This window comes from Chiloscyllium plagiosum, unplaced genomic scaffold (assembly GCF_037043375.1).
Source record: "Chiloscyllium plagiosum isolate Xiang-an unplaced genomic scaffold, Cpla_swu_hap1 HiC_scaffold_11, whole genome shotgun sequence".
NCBI lineage: Eukaryota > Metazoa > Chordata > Chondrichthyes > Orectolobiformes > Hemiscylliidae > Chiloscyllium > Chiloscyllium plagiosum.
Window position 1 is genome coordinate 16,399,649 of NW_028270149.1, and position 22,451 is coordinate 16,422,099.

At 42.3% G+C, this 22,451-nt stretch overlaps 1 long non-coding RNA gene across 1 annotated transcript in view; it reads left to right on the top strand.

Moving 5' to 3' along the window:
- The window catches only part of LOC148148756 (uncharacterized), a 56,729-nt gene that overhangs the window by 199 nt on the left and 34,079 nt on the right, over positions 1-22,451 (top strand). The window contains exon 2 of the long non-coding RNA XR_015758613.1: positions 17,035-17,102. This is a non-coding gene — a long non-coding RNA (uncharacterized LOC148148756). The remainder of the gene's footprint in view (positions 1-17,034; positions 17,103-22,451) is intronic.

Consider the following 22,451-nt stretch of genomic DNA (forward strand, 5'->3'; position numbering starts at 1 on the left):
CCTAACAGAGCTACTGGGGAATTTAATGGAGTCAATATTTCAGAAATAATGACCATCAAATTGTCACTGAAAAATTCATCTACTTAAAAATCACACAACACCAGGTTATAGTCCCAACAGGTTTAATTGGAAGCACTAGCTTTCAGAGCTGCACCTTCATCAGGTGGTTGTGGAGTATAAGATCGTAGGACACAGAATTTATAGCAAAAGATTATTGCTATAAATTCTGTGTCTTAAAATTGTGTACTCCACAGCCCCCTGATGAAGGGGCAGCACTTTGAAAGCTAGCGCTTCCAAATAAACCTGTTCGACTATAACCTGGTTGTTAGAAACGAAAATCGCTTCTCAATAATCGCTCTAGACAAATTCAGGAAAACAAAGTTTTATTAACAAGTCTGCAGAGTTGGGCACCCTTGAAAAAAAAGGCGCGCCAGGCTAACAAAGTTTTCGATTAAATACAGTTCAAGCTCCTCCCTTCTATAGCTCTAAAGAGTCACGAGGTTCACATTCTGAACATTCATTATTTTTCCATTCTGGACCCTTATCACAAAGTCTGCAGTATATGTCTCCCTAGTTGTTTTTCTAGCCTGCAGTCTTATCAGTCAAGGACTTATTCTTCTCTGTCAGAGTTAGTGGTCTTATCAATCAAGGACTTGTTTTTCTACTCTGTCTCGTCCTTTATTATAGAGAAGCATGTTTTACCCTACCCCCACGGCTCTATTCCCCTTAGACTCTGAGGTCATGCAAATCTTAACTATTTGTACCGAAATCGTCTCTCACAATTCCAACCTTTCTGTTTCACACTGGTGTTGTGTGATTTTTAACTTTGCACACCTCAGTCCAACTTTGGTATCTCCAAATAATAAAAATCACCTAGTTCACTTATGTTCTTTAAGATATGAAATTTCCAGTCATTAGCCAGCTTAAGAAGAAAAAATAATCATTTATTTTATGAATCTTTGCTGGCCACTCGGTGTCTAAAAAGTGTTTTATTGTCACTTAAGTACTTTTTCTTGAAGGGGATTGTTGATCATAATGTAGATAGCCTCACAATCAACATGCTCATTGCTAAACTCTTGTGAAAAGTCAAACAAAGAACTACAGATGCTGGAGATTTGAAACAAACAGCACTGGAATTGCTAGAGAAATTCAGCAGGTCTGGCAACATCTGAGATAAAACAGTTTTACATGCTTCAAAAATGTCTTAAAAAGTGACAGCTAATTCAGTGTGGCACTCCCTAACAATTACAACAAAGTGTCAGCCTTGACTTTGTGCCCAAGCTCTGTAGCTTACAGGTGACTCAAGTCCCATTTCTTTGCTTGACTCTTAATTCGCCTTTAAAATGGCCCAGAAAGCCAGTAGTTGTCAAGAAGGTGATTTGTTACCTTCTCAAAACAATGCACAAGTTGACTGATACAAAGAAAGGTTTAAATTACTGGTCTGAGTAGCCCATGGAGGTCATGGGAACAGATAAAAATAGTGGATTTTTTCCAACCCTTGGGCAGCATGGGCCATGATGAGAATTGTGGAGGAATACAATAAGAATGAAAAAAATCTGACCAATGTGAAGAAAAGTCCCAACTTTTCCCCTTGATGAAGTTCTCTCTAGTTATTGGTGAAGACCTTATTTCCGTAGATTTATATGCCTATTTGCTAATCTTGTCTCATTTATGTGCAGTTTGTTATTCTCTCACGCACGGCTGAAAACTCAGAAATCAATTCTCGACTTGGAAAGTCAGAACTGTTAACTGGTGGATAGAGCTCATGATTTGATTCGCTGGGACTCTATCCTCACGTCCAGTCATTGCTGCCACCCTTTGTCCACAGAAGTTGGTATTTGATACAACACCGGTCATCATGGCCAACCAAACCACACTACAGGACTTCCCTTTTGCATGATGGAATTCCCTGGCACTTTATGTTACAGTGCTCCTGCCAGGTTGCTGTGTATGCCGGGACAAACACACTACTCATGGATCTGTGCAGGATGCATCCTATGAATATTAGCTTGCTTTCTTATTGGTCACTCATTGTGGTGTAAAATTATGTCCCAATACATGTGTGAATCATAATGTAACACATGTATTGGGCCAAGCAGTGGAATGTGGTGAAACGGTTAAAAATTATGTCCCAATACATGTGTGAATCTAACCGGAATGGAGGTGTTGCTTAGTCCCGTGTGAATCTTATTACACACCTCCCCGTGTGAATCTTCTTATCTGTATGTAACCAGAATGGAATGTGTTTTTTAGCCTTGCTCTGCTGTTCACATGAATGTTTATATCTGGAAAAGAGTATATCAGCTGGAAAAGTCTCCAGTTCGGTGAGTCTGCTCCGGGGTTGCGTTTAACCGCCGAGCGTGGGTTGTTGGCAACCGCTCTACGAGAACTGACGGCTCCCAGTTCCGGTAACATGTAGAGTGAGTATAAGCCAGACCCGTTGGTTGTGGCGACGCTGCGGGGAATAAAATGCCCATATTCTAGCAGACTCGCCTCTTGGTCGTTTGTTCTGTGTCAGACTACTCTCCTACGAACCTGACCTTGAGAATTTTTTAAAACATTTGGCGTAGTCGAGCAGGGTCAATCGCAATTGAGGAGAGATTTTGATACAGAACAATGTTTTGGAAAAAGACTAAGAAACCAGAAGAACAAACTGTGGAGGTCCCGACCGTCCCGGGATGGCATGGATGTGGGCATGTACGTGGCAGTTTGTTTGAGAGAGGATCCCAGTCCTGCCGAAGAACCCCTTGCCTGGGGTACAGCGGAGGATGTGGGCATGTCCAAAAAGCTGAAGCGGAGTTAACAGAATTGAATGGGATTGAACTGAACTGAACTGAATTGAACTGAAGTGAATCAAATTGAACGGAACAAAATGGAACTGAGCTAAATTGAATTGAAATGGACGGAACTGAATTGAACACAATTGAATTGAACTGAACAGACCTGAACTGAGCTGAATTGAACTACACTGAATTGACTGAACTGAAATTAACTGAAACGAATTGAACTGAATTAAGCATAATGTAACACATGTATTGGGCCAAGCAGTGGAATGTGGTGTAAAATTATGTCCCAATACATGTGTGAATCATAATGTAACACATGTATTGGGCCAAGCAGTGGAATGTGGTGAAACGGTTAAAAATTATGTCCCAATACATGTGTGAATCTAACCGGAATGGAGGTGTTGCTTAGTCCCGTGTGAATCTTATTACACACCTCCCCGTGTGAATCTTCTTATCTGTATGTAACCAGAATGGAATGTGTTTTTTAGCCTTGCTCTGCTGTTCACATGAATGTTTATATCTGGAAAAGAGTATATCAGCTGGAAAAGTCTCCAGTTCGGTGAGTCTGCTCCGGGGTTACGTTTAACCGCCGAGCGTGGGTTGTTGGCAACCGCTCTACGAGAACTGACGGCTCCCAGTTCCGGTAACATGTAGAGTGAGTATAAGCCAGACCCGTTGGTTGTGGCGACGCTGCGGGGAATAAAATGCCCATATTCTAGCAGACTCGCCTCTTGGTCGTTTGTTCTGTGTCAGACTACTCTCCTACGAACCTGACCTTGAGAATTTTTTAAAACACTCATTCACATTTACTTGGACACTCACAGCATCTCTGTTTGCATTTCCGCACATTGTCAATTCTTTGAGACCTTACAAGCTCACAGCATCTCTGCCTAAGCTTGTTTCTTAGTCTGGACAGAACTATGGTTGCCAGCACTGAACAGTCATAAGAATGGAACAAATAGGAGAAGGAGTAGGCCCTTCGAGCCTGCTCCACCATTCAATAAGATCATGGTGATCCTTTCATGGACTCAACTCCACGTACCCACCAGCTAACCAGAACCCTTAATTCCTTTACTCTTCAAACATCTATCCTTGCCTTAAAAACATTCAACAAGGTAGCGTCAACTGCTTCACTGGGCAGGGGATTCCACAGATTCACAATCCTTTTGGTAAAGAAATGCCTCCTCAACTCAGTCCTCAATCTGTTATCCCTTATTTTGAGGTTATGCCCCCTCGTCCTAGTTTCACCTGCCATTGGAAACAACCCCCCCCCTCCCCCGCTTCTATCTTTTCCATTCTCTTTGTGGGCGGCACGGTGGCACAGTGGTTAGCACTGCTGCCTCACAGTGCAGAGACCCGGGTTCAATTCCCGCCTCAGGCGACTCTCTGTGTGGAGTTTACACATTCTCCCCGTGTCTGTGTGGGTTTCCTCCGGGTGCTCCGGTTTCCTCCCACAATCCAAAAAATGTGCAGGTTAGGTGAATTGGCCATGCTAAATTGTCCATATTGTTAGGTGAAGGGGTAAATGTAGGGGAATAGGTCTGGGTGGGTTGACCTTCGGCGGGTCGGTGTGGACTTGTTGGACCGAAGGGCCTGTTTCCACACTATAAGTAATCTAATCTAATCTTCATAATGTTATATGTGTAACGAGACAGATTCTTTTGCTCTATGGCACCATGCTAGTTCAATGTCACCCCTACACCTTATTCAAACAGCTTATGTGGCAAACACATTGAATGTATTTCAATCAAATGGCCATTCTAAACATTTAAGTGGAGTAGTTCTTAATGAAATGAAGGGGGAATCCATGTCAGTAAGGGGTTACTGCTGCACTCAGTCAAGATTGGGAGGGGATAGCCTTGACTCTCAGGCAGAACCAGGAATTCACTCACAGGAGTGCAACCTGGATAGTGTGCCATTTCTGACCAAATCTGAGCTATGCAATAAGGATGAAAAATGGCTGCCACATAGTCACAGTGGGCAGAATACATTTAATTAATTTTTTTTCTGTGGAGTATGTATTTGCAATGTCAGGCTGAGTTTGAATGGTAATTGAAACGTTGCTAATCACTTATCCTTGACTCAATGTGTGCTCCTGGATGATTGCACAGTCACACACAGAGTTTACTGTATATATGGAATATAAGTGAAGGTAAGAACCTTTTACAAGCACTTCAGGATATCTTTGGCCTCAGTGATCCTGTTAAAATTCTTAATCCTGGCTGCACTCATGAAGAAAAGGGTTGAAGGATTGCTGCTCCAAATTTGCTCTAACAGACAGGCAGGAGGTTGGAAGAATACAGTAAGCCAGGCAGCATCAGGAGGTGGAGAAGTCGACGTTTCAGGTGTAACCCTTCTTCAGGACTGCTGCCAGCCAGGATGCTTCTCAGATATGAACAATCAACATAATTTCTGTCTTCCCTTGGACATATGAAGTGGCTGCTTAACACTGTTGTGGTAGCCACGATTTGACAATGATTTGTCACTGATGTTACCTCAGAACATTTTTATCCCAACATCTCATTTTGTCCAAGTGCAGGCCCTGCATCTGCAGATGGGCTGGAAGGAGCCTTGTCTGTCATGGACCCTGTTGGCCTGGACCCTCTAGCCATTTGTGGCTTGAGAACTGAGAGTGCCCAGCCAGCTGCAGACTCACCCTTCTTAGCTGCAGCTTCTACATTGTTGGAGATCCTGATTTGAAAATATATCAATCTTTCCTACAGTGTGGCTGGGTCAAAATCATTGAACTCCCTCCCTAAATGGACCCCCCATTACCTTCTCAAGGCCAACTAGTTTCTGTGCCAGCCAGTAACACATACATCCCATTTGTGAACAAAATAAATGTTTCCACAGAATTACATAGGACACAGGGAATATAAACAAGCAATTTGACCCAATTGTTTTGTGTTGGTGTTTATGGTCCATCGAGTCTCCTCATAATATTATTTGTCTGAATCCAATGTTAAATATCATCTTAATATTCTCTTTTCCATCACATCCTTTTCTGGTTTCCCTTTAAATGCATCTATGTAATTCACTTCAATCATTCCCTGTAGTGGTGAGTTCAAAATTTCCATTTTTTTTTGGATAAAGGTTTCTTTCTGAATGTTTTATTGGTTTTCTTGTGGAAATTTTGGACCTGAATCTTGAATCCAGCTTCACAGTAGAAAATTGCAAAACAACAAAAAAAATCCTGAAAGAGTGGCAGATGGAGTTTAATTTAGGTAAATGTGAGGTGCTATTGAAAGTCAAATCAGGGCAGGACTTACACACTTAATGGTAAGATCCTAGGGAGTGTTGCTGAACAAAGAGACCTTGGAGTGCAGGTTCATAGCTCCTTAAAAGTGGTGTCTCAGGTAGATAGGATAGTCAAGAAGGCGTTTGATATGCTTGACTTTATTGGTCACAGTATTGAGTATAGGAAGTGGGAAGACATGTTGCAGCTGTACAGGACATTGGTCAGGCCAATTTTGGAATATTGTGTGCACTTCTGGTCTCCCTTCTATAGGAAAGATGTTGTGAAACTTGGAAGGTTTCAAAAAAAGATTACAAGAATGTTGCCAGGGTTGGAAGGTTCGAGTGTAGGAAGAGGCAGATTAGGCTGGGGCAGTTTTCCTTGGAACATCGGAGGCTGAGGGGTGACCCTATAGCAGTTTATAAAATCCTGAGGGGCATGGTTAGTGTAAATAGATGTCATTTCCCTGGGTTGGGGGAGTCCAAAACTAGAGGGCATAGGCTTAGGGTGAGAAGGGAAAGATTTAAAATGGACCTAAGGGGCAACTTTTTCACACAGAGAGTGGTGCATGTATGGAATGTGTTGCCAGAGTAAGTGGTGGAGTCTAGTACAATTACAACATTTAAAAGGCATCTGTATGGATATACAAATAGGAAGGGTTTAGAGGAATATGGGCTAAGAGCTGGCAAATGACACTAGATTAATTAAGGATATCTGGTCAGCATGAACAAGTTTGACCGAAGGGAGTGTTTCCATGCTAAACATCTCTATTACTCTAAGATTAAGTGAAATCCTGGGGACAATTGACAGTGACAAATTTAAGACAATCATGGTCTAATGGACTAGCAGCTGATGGGTCTTCTGAAGCTGGTGATGAGCATCCTTAGCTCTTTAAAGAAGTGGCAATGCACTATATGCATTGCCTAAATTCTGGAAGAAATACCAGTGTATTAGAAACCACAAATGTAACATCTCTCATCAAGAAAAGAGGGAGATGGAAAACAGGAAACTAAGCTGGTTATTTTAACATCAGTCAGTGGGAAAATGCTGGAATCCGTTATTAAGGGAATAGTTGCAGGACATTTAACAACCATGTGCATTTAGACAGACTCATCTTTAAAGGAAATAATGTTTGATTAATATTTGAGATCTTTGAGAATTTAAGAAGCAAGTCGGATGAAGAGTGAACTTGATTTTTCAAAAGGTTTTCGAGAAGGTGGAACATCAATATAGAAAGTCATGGTGTTGGGAGGATACGTGAAAGTAAGCTCTGGCTAAGTAATAGGAGGGGAGTCATGATAAATGGGTCATTTTCAAATTGTCAAAGTGCAACCAGTAGTGTACCACAGTGAAAAATGCTGGGGCTCAAATATTTACCATCTAAATTAATAGCTGATGAAGAAACACCTTTTTGGATAGGTTTGTTTTATTAGCATTAGTAAGGTTTATTAGCAATAACAAGTTATTAATTAATAAATCACAGAAAGGCATGTTTGCTCAAACCTTTGGAGTGGGAAATCCAGGACACTGCCTGTGTCCCAGCCAACCATTTGTACAGAAGTGACATCAGTTGTAGCAGCTTGAGGTCTTGGTTTCAGAACTTGAGCAACAACTGGCATCTCTACAGTGCATCCTTGAGACTGAGAGTCACATGGATAGCACTTACATGGGTGTGATCACCAGACAGCTGAAATGTAGTGAGAGAGAATAAAGCTGACCAATAGTTAGTTAAATATAAATAAGCAGAAAATTCAAAAGTGCCCTGGATTTCCAATCCATACTCAGTTCTGAATACTGATTTAAAAATCACACAATACCAGGTTATAGTCCAACAGGTTTAATTGGAAGCACACTAGCTTTCGGAGTGACGCTCCTTCATCAGGTGATTGTGGAGGGCTCGATCGTAACACAGAATTTATAGCAAAAATTTGCAGTGTGATGTAACTGAAATTATACATTGAAAAATTGATTGTCTGTTAAGCCTTCCATCTGTTAGAATACAGTGATAGTTTCACTTTTTTCATGTGTAAATCACAAAACCCCTTTTTTTAAAAGTTGCATTCTCGGGTTAGCCGTTAACAATGGTGATAGCTAGACAATATGTTGACGGTGTTAGCCCCCTGTGTTCTCTGTCTATGCCATGATGTTTAGATTGATTCTAATCTAAAAAGTGAGATAACAGAGTTTTACATAAATTCATGCAGTTTTTGAGCTCAGAGTTCTACATGAATGTATGCAGTTTTTGAGCAAAGTGCAATGTTACTCTGCAAGTACAAATTCACCACACAAAATATATGTGTGCATGTGGGTCTTTGTCTGTCTGTGTGTGTGTCTGTCTGGGGTGGGGGTTGTGGTGTGTGTGTGCATGTATGAGTGCAGAGTGTCTTAAGTCTGTGAGGGGGTGCATGTGTGAGTGTGGGAGTGTGTGTGTCTATAAGGGTGTGTGTGGGTGTCTGTGTGCGCGTCTGTGTGTACCTGTGTCCATGTGTATGTGAGAGTGTGTGTGTGTGTAGGAATATCTGTGTGTGTGTGTGTAGTGCAATGGTGATCACCTGTAATGTGACATGAACCCAAGGTCCCGGTTGAGGCCCTCCCTATGGGTACCGAACTTAGCTATCAGCTTCTGCTCGGCCACTTTCCTCTGCTGCTTGTCCCAAAGTCCACCTTAGAGGATGGTCACCCCAAGGTCTGAGGCTGAATGTCCTGGACCACTGAAGTGTTCCCCAACTGGGAGGGAACCCTCCTGTCTGTTGATTGTTGTCGGTGCCCATTCATACATTGTCGTAGCCTTTGCTCGGTTTCCCCAATGTACCATGCCTCCGGGCATCCTTGCCTGCAGTTCAGTTACATCACACTGCAAATTTTTTCTATAAATTCTGGTTTACGATCGAGCTCTCCAGAATCGCCTGATGAAGAAGCGTTGCTCCGAAAGCTAGTGTGCTTCCAATTAAACCTGTTGGACTATAACCTGGTGTTGTGTGATTTTTAACTTTGTACACCCCAGTCCAACGCCAGCATCTCCAAATCCTGAATACTGATGACAGTGATGGGTTACAGCCAAGTCTGTGGCACTATGGGAGGGTCCAGCTGCACAGGGCAGCATAAGGAAGACTGAACAAGCTGAAGCAGAAAGATATTCCTCTCTCCCATAACCGCAGTGATCAGACAAGACTTGAGATTCTTTGTTCAATGCCTTTATTTGAGAATATGCAAGGGGAATGGAAGATAGTGCACAATTACACTGATCAGTTACACCGGGTTATCTAATCCAGCTGGTACAGTTATTCAATTACATGATTCTATACACACACACACAACTTCATTATATTGACCGTTCACAATTCATTGTGCCTACATCTTTACACCATTCTGTATTCTGTTTAAGATACTGACTACATTCTTGTGGTATCTCTCAACCCTCATTTGTGCCAACTTAGCAGAGAAAGCAAACTGCCAATTCCAGCAGCTTGTATTTGACCTGTTTCTGAACTTTTTTGTCCTTTTTCCCCCCTTCAGATCCTTGGGCAAGGTAATTCCATAGGGGAATAGACGGGAATTTTTGATGTTACCTAATTAAAGCCTAGATGGTGTGTTGCCTCCATAGTGCCAGGGTCAATCTGAGAGGCTACAGAGCACTGTGATTGGGGAGGGCGAGCACTCAGCAGTCTACATCAGAACCAGCAACATGGTTGAAGAAAGAAAGTGCTTCTGCAGCAAGACTTTGTTGGAGACAAATAGGAAATGATAGCAAGCAGGACCTTTAAAGTAGTAATCTTAGGAATACTCCCAAAGCCAGAGACAAGTGGGTATAGAAAGAGAGGGATACGGCTGGAAAGGTGGTACAGGTGTGAGGACGATCTTTAAGACATTGGGACTAATTCTGGAAGAGGTAAGATCTGTACAGGCTGAACTGATCGGGCACTGAGTTTCTTACAGATGGATTTGCTCATTCTTTCAGGGAGGATTTAAACTAAATTGGATATGGAGACCAGAAGATAATATCAGAGCTTATGGAATGAAAGGGACAGTGGCAGCATGAATAATGAATTGGCTGATTGACAGGGAACAGAGTGACTGGAGATCTTTCAAACTGGGGGAGGGAGTGAAATTCCAGGAATCACTGTTGGGGCATGTGATTGTTCTGATAATATTGTGATGACTTAGAACTTTAAATGTTGACCAGGATTCAATTTCAAAATTTGCTGATGATGCAAAACTTGGAAACAAAGCAAACTTCAACAGATGTTTGTGGCACAGATTGAAATTGGCAGGTATGACGTAGTGGGCATCACAGAGACGTGGCTGCAGGGGGATCAGCATTGGTAGCTGAATATTCAAGGCTATACATACTATCGAAAAGATAGGCAGGTGGGCAGAGGGGGTGGGGTTGCCCTATTAGTAAGAAATGGAATTATATCAATGGCAGGAAATAAAGTAGGGTGACATGGTGTAGAATCTGTGCGGGTACAATTGAAGAACCGCAAAGCTAAACTAAAAATAGTTGGAGTCATGTACAGGCCTCAAAACAGTAGTCAGGAGTTGGGAAGAAAGATATACCAGGAGATAGAAAAGATGTAAAGGAAAGGCAAAGTTACAGTAATCATAGGGGATTTCAATATGGAAGTGGACTGGGAAAATCAGGTTGGTAGTGGTTCGCAAGAAAAGGAATTTGTGGAATGTCTATGAGATGGCTTTTTTGGAGCAGCTTGTGATGGGGCCACTAGAGAACAGGCAATGATGGATTTAGTGTTGTGCAATGAGGCAGACTTGATAAGTGAGCTTCCGGGGTGAAGGAACCTCGGGAAGCAGTGATCATAATATGATTGAATTTACTGTGCAATTTGAGAGCGAGAAGTTGGAATCAGAGGTAATAGTATTTCAGCTGAATAAAGGCAACTACAGAAGCATGAGGGAAGAACTGGGTTAAAATGAATGGGGAAGGAGCCTAACAGGAAAGACAGTGGAACAGCAGTGGCAGGAGTTTCTGGGAGTAATTCAGGAGACACAGTAGAGATTCATCCGGAGGAAAAAGAGGTAGGGTATAGAGAGGATGAGGCAACCATGGCTGACTAGGGCAGTCAGGGATAGCATAAAAGCAAGAGAAAAAGCATATAAATGTAGCAAAGGGCAGTGGGAAACCAGAGGATTGGGAAGCTTACAAAAACCAATAGAGCTGAAAATGTGTTGCTGGAAAAGCGCAGCAGGTCAGGCAGCATCCAAGGAGCAGGCGAATCGACGTTTCGGGCATAAGCCCTTCTTCAGGAATGAGGAAAGTGTGTCCAGCAGACTAAGATAAAAGGTAGGGAGGAGGAACTTGGGGAAGGGGCGTTGGAAATGCGATAGGTGGAAGGAGGTCAAGGTGAGGGTGATAGGCCGGAGTGGGGTGGGGCGGAGAGGTCAGGAAGAAGATTGCAGGTTAGGAAGGCGGTGCTGAGTTCGAGGGATTTGACTGAGACAAGGTGGGGGGAGGGGAAATGAGGAAACTGGAGAAATCTGAGTTCATCCCTTGTGGTTGGAGGGTTCCTACGCGGAAGATGAGGCGCTCTTCCTCCAACCGTCGTGTTGCTATGGTCTGGCGATGGAGGAGTCCAAGGACCTGCATGTCCTTGGTGGAGTAGGAGGGGGAGTTGAAGTTTTGAGCCACGTGGTGGTTGGGTTGGTTGGTCCGGGTATCCCAGAGGTGTTCTCTGAAATGTTCCGCAAGTAGGCGGCCTGTCTCCCCAATATAGAGGAGGCCACATCGGGTTCAGCAGATGCAAGAGATGATGTGTGTGGAGGTGCAGGTGAATTTGTGGCGGATATGGAAGTATCCCTTGGGGCCTTGGAGGGAAGTAAGGGGGGAGGTGTGGGAGCAAGTTTTGCATTTCTTGCGGTTGCAGGGGAAGGTGCTGGGAGTGGAGGTTGGGTTGGTGGGGGGAGTGGACCTGACGAGGGAGTCACGGAGGGAGTGGTCTTTTCGGAACGCTGGTAGGGGAGGGGAGGGAATTATATCCCTGGTGCTGGGGTCCGTTTGGAGCTGGCGGAAATGACGGCGGATGGTACGCTGTACATGGAGGTTAAGACCATTCCCTCCGTGACTCCCTCTTCTTCCTGACCTCTCCGCCCCCACCCCACTCTGGCCTATCACCCTCACCTTGACCTCCTTCCACCTATCGCATTTCCAATGCCCCTCCCCCAAGTCCCTCCTCCCTACCTTTTATCTTAGCCTGCTGGACACACTTTCCTCATTCCTGAAGAAGGGCATATGCCCGAAACGTCGATTCTCCTGTTCCTTGGATGTTGCCTGACCTGCTGCGCTTTTCCAGCAACACATTTTCAGCTCTGATCTCCAGCATCTGCAGTCCTCACCTTTCTCCTCAAAAACCAACAGAGGGCAACAAAAAAAGATATGAGGGGGGAGAAGATTAAATATGAGGGTAAGCTAGCCAGTAATATAAAGGAAGGCTATAAAAGTTTCTTTAGATATATAAAGGGCAAAAGAGAGGCAAAAGTGGACAATGGGCCGCTGGAAAATGATGTAGGAGAGATAGTAGTGGGGAACAAAGAAATGGCGGAGGAACTGAATAATTACTTCAAATCAGTCTTCACAGTGGAAGACACGAGTAATTTCCCCAAAAAATCAACAGAGTGAGGGGGCAGAGCAGAGTTTGGTGGCCATCACCCAGGAGAAGGTGCTAGAAAAACTGAATGGCCTGAGGGTAGATAAACCACCTGGACCAAATAAATTACACCTCCGAGTGCTAAGCTGAAGAAGAGATAGTGGATACGTTAGTGGTAATCTTTCAGGAATCACTAGAATCATGGAGGGTCTCAGAGGACTGGAAAATTGCTAACATAACAACCCCTGTTTTAAAAGGCAGAAGATAGAAAATTATAGATTGATTAACCTAACCTCAGTCGTGGATAAGATCCTGGAATACATTGTGAAGAATGAAGTTTTTTGATACTTTGAGGCTTATGGTAAAATAGGGCAGAGTCAGCATGGTTTCACCAAAGGGAGGTCATACCTGACAAATCTGCTGGAATTCTTTGAGGAAGTAACAAGCAGATTAGACCAAGGAGAACTATTGGATGTTATCTACCTAGACTTCAAGAAGGCCTTTGACAAGATGCCACAGAGGAGGCTACTGAGTAAGATAAGGGCCCATGGTGTCAGAGGCAAGATGCTAGCATGGATAGAAGCTTGGCTGTCTGGCAGAAAGCAGAGAGTGGGGATAAAAGGGTCCTCAGGATGGCAGCCGGTGACAAGTGGTGTTCTGCAAGGCTGTGTTGGGACCGCAACTTCTCACTTTATACATTAACAATCTAGATGAAGATACTGAATACATTCTGGCTAAGTTTACAGAATACACAAAGATAGGTAGAGGGATAGGTAGCATTGAGGAGGCAGGGAGGCTGCAGGAGGAATTGGACAGGTTAGGATGGTGGTCAAAGAAGTGGCAGATGGAGTACAACGTAGGAAAGTGAGGTCATGCACTTTGGTAGGAAGAATAGAGGCATGGACTATTTTCTAAATGGGGAAACATTCTGAAGTCTGAAGTGCAAAGGGACTAGGAAGTTCTAGTCCAGGATTCTCTCAAGGTAAACTTGCAGGTTGAGTCAGTAGTTAGGAAGGCAAATTATGGCATTTATTTTGAGAGGACGTGAATATAAAAGCAGGGATGTACTTCTGAGGCTCTATAAGGCTCTGGCCAGGCCACATTTGGAGTATTGTGCACGGTTTTAGGCCCCATTTCTCAGGAAGGTGTACTGGCCTTGGAGTGTGTTCAGAGGACTTTCACAAGAATGGTCCCAGGAATGAAAAGCTTAACATATGAGGAACATTTGAGGTCTCTGGGTTTATACTCGATGGAGTTTAGAAGGATGAGGGGATATCTAATTGAGACTTACAGAATACTGAATGGATTGGACAGAGTGGATATTGGAAAATTGTTTCCATTGGAAGGAAAGACTAGGAGCTGAGGGCACAGCCTTAGAGTAAATGGAAGACCTTTTAGAATGGAGATAAGGAGAAGCTTCTTCAGCCAGATAGTGGTGAATCTATGGAATTCATTGCCACAGAAGGCTGTGGAGGCCAGGTCATTGAGTATATTTATGATGGAGATTTGTAAAGGGGATCAAGGGTTACGGGGAGAAAGCAGGAGAATGGGGATGAAAAACTTATCAGCCAAGACTGAATGGCGGAGTAAATTTGATGGGCTGAATGGCCTAATTTCTGCTCCTATGTTTTATGGTCTTAGGATATAGACAAGTTGGTGGAATGGATGGACAGATGACAGTTGAAGATTAGTGAGATCATTTATTTTGGAAGGAAGAACTTGAAGAAAGAATCTGACTTTTTTTTAGCCAGGTACGAGATACGTCAGGTTGTTTAGAAGTTTTTCATCGGTAAAGCTAATGGGAGTTTCTTGCCATACCTGAACAGAGTCTTGTTGACCACTTTCTGCACCCCTAGGGTGCCTCCGATTTCAGTCTCATTCCTGAAACATCTTGCCAAGCTGGGATATCCTTGAATCGACCAGCATCCTATTTTAGAGGCTGTTGTGGAAAAGCACTGTACTCTGAAGTTGCTCTGAACATGGCAGACAAGAAACATTTAGTCCCTGTTTTGTGATCGAGACCGGGAGGTCCTGGGGGAAGGTGCTGGATATCCTCTTTCTCCTAGAACCAGCAGAGGAGTCCATGACACCAGACAGCCTGGTCTGAGATTTCCACTCATCTCAGCACAGTCTCAGCTATCTAGAGGAATGCACAGCAATATTGAAGAAAATCAGTAACCTTCTCCACTTCTCCTTCCCGCTACCACTGTCTTTTCTCCGATACTTCCCACCCACTCTCTCTGTTACTGTACCTGTTTCACACCAAGAATCAAGCTCTATCAGTGTCATATATACCATCTTTTCTCAGTTATTGTCCTCCAGCTCAAACCTCAGCAGCACTAGCCTTCCTTCCCTTCACACACTCACAACACTTTCTAACCTGTACTGAAAATACCGGCTGACCCACCACTTTTATCTGCCTTAATAATTGTCTCCCTTTTCATTCCAGGAGGGAAATTTTGGGGCAAAAAGAAATAAGAAGATTAGTGGACTGCCTGACATTTAGTTCCTCACTCTTTATGTGGAGAGCATATTGGTTCTGACCATCTGAGTTGATGACTGACCACCACTGTACTTGCATAAGTTGTTGCCCTTGACTTAATATGCTGGCACTCCCTAAGCAATGGCCAATCCTCTTGACTTAATAGAGGCCTGCTTACAATCATGACAAGCTTCCTGGCTGTATGTCTGCATGAAACATCTCAGCGAGACAGCAGTATTATCAATAGGTAGCTAAGTGGATAAGATTTGAAATGGCAAGGCAAGGCAGGGATGCTGTGAGCATCTAGCTGTCTCAGAGTGAGTGAGTGAGTGCTTTAACAGTGGGTGAAGAGTTTAGAAATGCAGCCTGGTCCAGTCCATGAGCTCGATGTCCCTGAGTGCACAGTATCCTGCAGCAGCAATATAATGATTGTTGCCAATGGAGGCAGGCTGCAAAATTGAAATGCAAATATGTCCTTTTGGAGAATCTCAAATGTACAATGAGGAGTTTTAGAAGCTGGCACATGTCAGATGCCAGTGGATGTGGGACGTGTGTGGCTGGTGCCCATGGAGTGAGCCCTGAGATGTTGGTGCCTGATGTCCAATGTGGTAATAAGCAGCAACCTGAATTTGTCAGGTTCCTGCTCTGACTTCCATGTCAAGAATTCTCGACGTCTAATTTGTTCGGCGTGTTTAGTAAGTTATGCGACTGAAAATGAGTGAGCTGTATTGTGCCATTAATAAGAGATTTAAGAGGAAGTAATTCTCCCTTTATTGGTAACTCATTGCTATTAAAGCGAGAATCATGCCTTGACACTTTGCAGTTGTGCAGAAGATGCAGTAAGTTACTCCCAACATTGACATAGTAGGATTTCTCATCCAATTCTGCTACAAATCCCACCATAATCCACGTCATTCAGGATACTATAAGACGATGTTCTAGGTGTGCTCTGTATCGTTTTTGCAAAATTTTAATAAAAGAATAATTCTAAAGAATAGTCATATCATTCTCGAGGTATTAATTTTGTCTCTCAACAGATGCTGCAATATACGCTGAGTTTCTCAGAAGCTTCCTATTTTTATTTCATATCTTCAGCATCTCCAGATGTTACTTTTATTTCTACCAGAAACTTTGTTACCTTTCTCTTTCCAGGACTTCAATATCTGTAAGTTGGCTGATGTGTTTACAACATTTTAACATAATTAGCTGTGAAATTTTTTTTTTAGATTACTTACAGTGTGGAAACAGGCCCTTCGGCCCAACAAGTCCACACCAACCCACCAAAGCGCAACCCACCCAGACCCATTCCCCGACATTTACCCCTTCACCTAACACTATGGGCAATTTAGCATGGCCAATTCCCCTAACCTGCACATTTTTGGATTGTGGGAGGAAACTGGAGCACCTGGAGGAAACCCATGCAGACACGGGGAGAATGTGCAAACTCCACACAGAGAGTCGTCTGAGGCGGGAATTGAACCCGGGTCTCTGGCGCTGTGAGGCAGCAGTGCTAACCACTGTGCCACCATGCCGCCCATTAACAAGTCCACACCGACCCTCCGAAGAGCAACCCACTCAGACCCATTCCCCTATATTTACTCCTTCACCTAACACAAGGGCAATTTAGCATAGCCAATTCACCTGACCTGCACATTTTTTGACTGTGGGTGGGGCAGTCGGAGCATGCGGAGGAAACCCACGCAGACACGGGGAGAATGTGCAAACTCCACACAGATAGTTGCCTGAGGTGGGAATTGTTGCACATTGTTTCTTTTCCTTTCTCCAGTTATAGTGTATTAGGTTGAAGTGAAGTAGTGCTCTGAAATTACTTATCCATGCTGTTTATTGTGAAATAACCTCTCAGACATTTCCTGTCAAGGTTTATGTTGTTTTTAAAATAATAGCCTTATTAAATTCTGTTTTAACTTTCAGTGATTCATGCACATAAACTTCTGGATCCCTTCGTTCATCTCACCCATTTAGACACTTTTTACTCAGACGTAAGTGGGCTCCTTATTCTTCCAAACAAAATATAACATCATTTGAGAGACAATTAGATGATGTGGTAGTGGTGTTATAAGCTTGTTCAGTTCGTGATGAAGCTAACATGTTCTCTCTCACTTGTATTTATCTGTGATGTACAGTTAATTTCTAGACAAATTTAACAGTCTGAGGGAATAATACACTGACACCAAAGTCCAAATTCTGATTGCTTTTTCATTTATAAATCCATTTAAGATTTTACAAAGCATAGCTCGGGTTTCTAGGAGACCTTTGAAGTACTGTAGAATATTAGCAAAGCAATTTGTTTTTGAAAAGTAGCAAGAGTTGCAAAGAGCAGCTGGTAGATCAGTCCCTGATGGTGAAGCAGTGATCCAAGGTAAGTTCACCCAAAAGATCATGTGGCGAGAAATTATCACCAACATTGGGTGAACTGAGGCATGGATTTGAAAATTAAAGTGAATTGATTTGCTGGATGTTAGTGGAATTACAGAGGGTTGATGGATGCGTGAAGTTTTACCAAGGGAAAGGGCCATAACTGGATTAGCTGTCGTGAATAAATTTGCCCTAACTTCACCGCCACTCTTCCCTTCAATGTAGGAAGTTCCTTAAAACCTATATCTTTACCAGACATGATAGCACTCATGGCTTAATATTTTGTTTTATTAATAACTCTGCCTTGGGTTGTTTACCTTCTAATTCCTGACCCTGTCAAATTGTGCTGGGAGACAGCTCCACAAACACTCCACACAATCTCACTTCATTTCAGGTTCTTCATTGGCAAGTGTGAACTGGAAGTGGGGTCAGTCTGTTTCGACACAGGGCACAGTTTGAATCGTAGAATCCCCTACACTGTGGAAGCAGGCCATTTGGCCCATCAAGTCTACACCGACCCAGTGAAGAGCATCCCACATAGATCCATCCCATCCCTGCAACACTGCAACCAAACTTGGACATCGCTGGACACTATGGGCAATTTAGCATAGTCTATCCACCTAACCCATACATCTTTGAACTGTGGGAGGAAACCAGAGCACCTGGAGGAAACCCGTGCAAACTCTACACAGATAGTCACCCGAGGGTAGAATCTAATCCCAATCCTGGGTGCTGTGAGGTAGCAATGCTAACCACTGAGCTACCTTGCTGCCCTGACCAGTAGGAACAAACACCATCTTGTTCTGAGCTAACATTTAAACTACAGTCTCCAGCCGGGTTAACTAGACAGCCTGAGTGGACAATAGTTGCCCATTTATAAGCCTCAATTGGGCTACAGATCAATAAGCCGCATGACACTTCCTGTGCCATTCATAGAAGTAGGGGTAAGGAGAGCATTATCATCTAGTAGGGTCGGGAATGCCAGAGGCTAAATAGAATGCGGGAACAGGGAATAATGATATGTTAATTAAGGGATAATTTGGTGAAAACTGGGTCGGTGTATATATGGGAAGCAAGAAAACAATATGCGTGTTTTGTGATGAGTAAGTTGAAATAAACTCTGACAGGAAAAGCATATTCCTAGAGATATAACACTTTCAGAAAGTGATCACGTGACCCAGTGTGTGGGTATAATTAAACCATTAGGTTTGAACAGCAAGGCTGAGCCAACTTGTCAGAGGGAAACATGTCTTTTCCTATTCTGTATTCTGAAGTGCCTCTCATCAAAGAATGTGAGATACAAACCCACTGGAATGTGTCACTATCGCATGTGGGGGGGGGGTTCCTACAATATTCTGACAGACTCTTTAACTTTAGCATTTGGTGTTTAATGATAGGGAGCAATGGACCAGTAGTGGGCATGTTATTGATGACATGGCACCCAAATGCACCTGAATGGGTGACTGGGAAATTTCAATCCATTCTCACAATTTTTGCTAATGTATTTTTGCCAAAATCTATCATTGGAATATCCAGTCAAAACATTTGTGATAGGAATTCCAAGATACACCCTTGACTATCATGGTTTGGTACAGGCCTCCATCAGTGGCCAACAAAGTAACTTTGGCTCCAGCCATCATTTGGACAATCTGTGCAAAATTCCTCTTTTCTGAATTTAACTGTTACTTTGCTAAAGTACATTTAAGATAACACCCTCTGGAGTTCATGTTGTTTACTCCTTGACTTGGAGAGTGTGTGTCTTAATTTTCAGGAAGGGTGGTTGTATATATTTGCATTGATTTAATTATTTGCTTCATTGCTTGAGTAAGTTTCATTTGTAATAAACTAGTTCTTTACTTTAAATTCCATCCTCACCATGAATTGATTTGAGCTCATGTTCAAATCATTAGCCTTTGTCTCTGGATTATTAATCCAGCGACATTGCTAATAAACACCTTCTTCCCAATATATCCTCTCTTTTCAAACTCAAACCATGTTGTTACCAGTGGAGAACGGGGAGCCCTCCTAACTCAAAACAGTCAATAGACATGCAGAATGAATTCACTGCTTTCTCTCAACTTTGCAGATACAGTTTGAGATTCCTTTTTCAATATTCTGTTCACAAGGGATTATCATAACAAACCACCTCAGTAATTTATCAATAAGTGAGTGCATTCCTCTGGTATTGTATTTCATTTCCAAATTCATCCCCTTCATCTTTTACATCATTTTCTGCAGAATATTCATTTTCTTTGTGTATTCACTGAAATTGACCTCATCATTATTAATTATAGCCTGTCAGCATTATTCATTCCATCATTGTCTTTACTCATTCCTTTTCATATTTATTGTATAGTAGATCATCTGCTCACAGATCAATCACATATATATACTACTTCTTATCTTAACTTTGAGTTGCTTTTATTTTGTTCAGTATGCCCTGTATTGTTGTAGGAATGTCTCAACCATATAACACCCCAAAAAGAAAACAAATTTCGTCACTCCTAGTTTATATTTCGGAAAGTGGAATTCAATATTATAGGTATTATTCTTTTCAATCATGTTCACACTTGGTCCACACACTAATGTAAAAGTGGCATAAAGCAAATTATTCATCCTGGATGTTCTTGTACACTGGTCACTGAAAGCAACTGTTCAGGTGCAGCAAGCAGTTTGGAAGGCAAATGGTATTTTCACAGAATCACGAAGTGTTGCAGCTTAGAAGGACGCTATTCGGCCAATCATGCCTGCTCATCAAATGAGCATTATTTCTCTAGTGTCAATCTCCTGCACTTCTTCCATTCCCTTTCACAGTACTTCTTGTCCAAATAATCATCTAATGGCCTCATGAATATCGCAAATTTGGCCTTCATCACAAGAAAATTAGAGTATAGGTGCAAGTAGGTCTTACTGTCCTGAAACAGGGTCTTGATGAGAGCACACCTGGATTATTGTGTGCAGGTTTAGTCTCCTTACTAACTAAGATTATCTAGCTATAGGGGACTTGCAATGATAGTTCATCAGACTGATTCCAGGGGTGGCAGTAGACTAGGGGTGGTATAGTCAAAAACGCAAAAAAAAGAGCAAGTGATTTTTTGTTTCAAATGGAGTTGTGTTTTCATGTATGGAATGAACTTCTGGAGGAAGTGATGGATTCAGGTATAGTAACAACATTTAAACATAGGCAACATAGTTTGGGATTCGATCTGCATAGACTAGTTGGATCGAAGGGTCTGTTTCCATGCTGGATGACTCTAGGACTCCATTTTGTGAATGCAGAAAGGATGTTTCTTCTCTGAAAAAAATTAGAACTTGGGGGCATGGTTTCAAAAATAAGGGATCTCCTGTTTAAGAGTGAGATGAGAAGAATTATTTACTTCACAGGGTGTCTGGAGTCTTTTGGAATTCTTTTCCCTACACATAGTTGGAGGCAGATTCATTGAATATTTTTAAGGGAGAGGCAAATAGTTTATTGACCAACAAAGGTGTCAATGAATATCAGGGTTAGGTGGAACAGTGGGACTGAGGCCACAATCAGATAAGCCATGATCTTACTGATGGCGAAGCAAGCTCAATGGGCTGAATGGCCTACTTCTAAGTTACATATTTGTATGTGCATTTGTTTGCTCAACCAAAGACAAAATAGGACAGTGAACAGGATTACAACAGAGGAAACTTCCAAATAACAATTCTGTTTAATTGGGGCTTTAAGATAAAGTTTCTTCAAATAATGTTTCTGCTCTCAGATAAAAGCAAAAGTCTAACATATAGATAAAATGGGTAATGAGTTGAGCATTGAAAGGATAGGGGAATTAATTTTGACAACAACCTTGATTAATGATAATTTAATGATTGAAACAGATGAAGAAAAATCAAATTTTCATTTTTTTTACACATTTCTGACAGGTAGATTTGTATTCCCAATGCCATAAATTATGATCAAATACAATATCATATTATAATTCCTTACAACTATAGGGAATATACTCATTAGCATTGCTACTGGAGGATTTGTGCTAAATAGTAATAGACTGCAAACTGCTTTTTAATAAAATGATTATGTTAATTAATGAATAGCAAATTAGATAATAATTTCCTGACTCAAAACTAGAATTCAAAATATCATCAGTACACTGATATTGGACATGAGTACTTGACATGTCTAGTTATGCAAGTGAGCAAATGTTAGTCTGCCAAATAGATCAAGGACAATAGGTCACTGGAATCTACTTCCTTATGCTTGCAAGTTTCATCTGATATTGAAAGAAGCACAATACAGCTCTGAACAAGCACTGTGTTGATTTTCAACAAAGGGAAAATTGGCATTATCCAATCTCAAGTAATATTGGCTCATTAACAGTCTTTTCAAACCCAGAAAGAAATTTGTAACCTTGATTCTTTGGCTAAAAGATTTCTCCAGTTCAAACTCAGTAATAGCACTCTTGTCTTTGTGTCAGAACATTGTCAGTATTGGTCCCAATCCAGAAACCTAACAACCTGAATTTGCTCACTAGTGTCCAGTTTGGGTTCTGCCAAGGCCACCCTGCTCCTGACTTCATTATAACCTTGGTTCAAACATGGACAAAACAGATGAATTCCAGAGGGGAGGTGAAAGTCACAGCCCTTGATATCAAGGCTGCATTCAACTGAGTGGAACATTAAGAAGTCCTGGCAAAACTGGAATCAATGGGTTTCAGAGGAAAATTCTCTGCTGGTTGGAGTCACAGCTGAGACAAAGGAAGATGGCTGTGATTGTTGGAGGTCAGTAATCTCAGCTCTGAGACATCTTTGCAGGAGATCCTCAGAGTTGTGTCCCAGGCCCAACCATCTTCAGCTGATTCTTCAGCAACCTTTCTTTCATCATAAGGTCATAAGTGGGAATGTTCACCAAAGATTACACAATGCTCAGCACCATTCACAATTCCTCAGATACTGAAGAGATCCATGTTCAATACTGCCCACACTTGGCTATT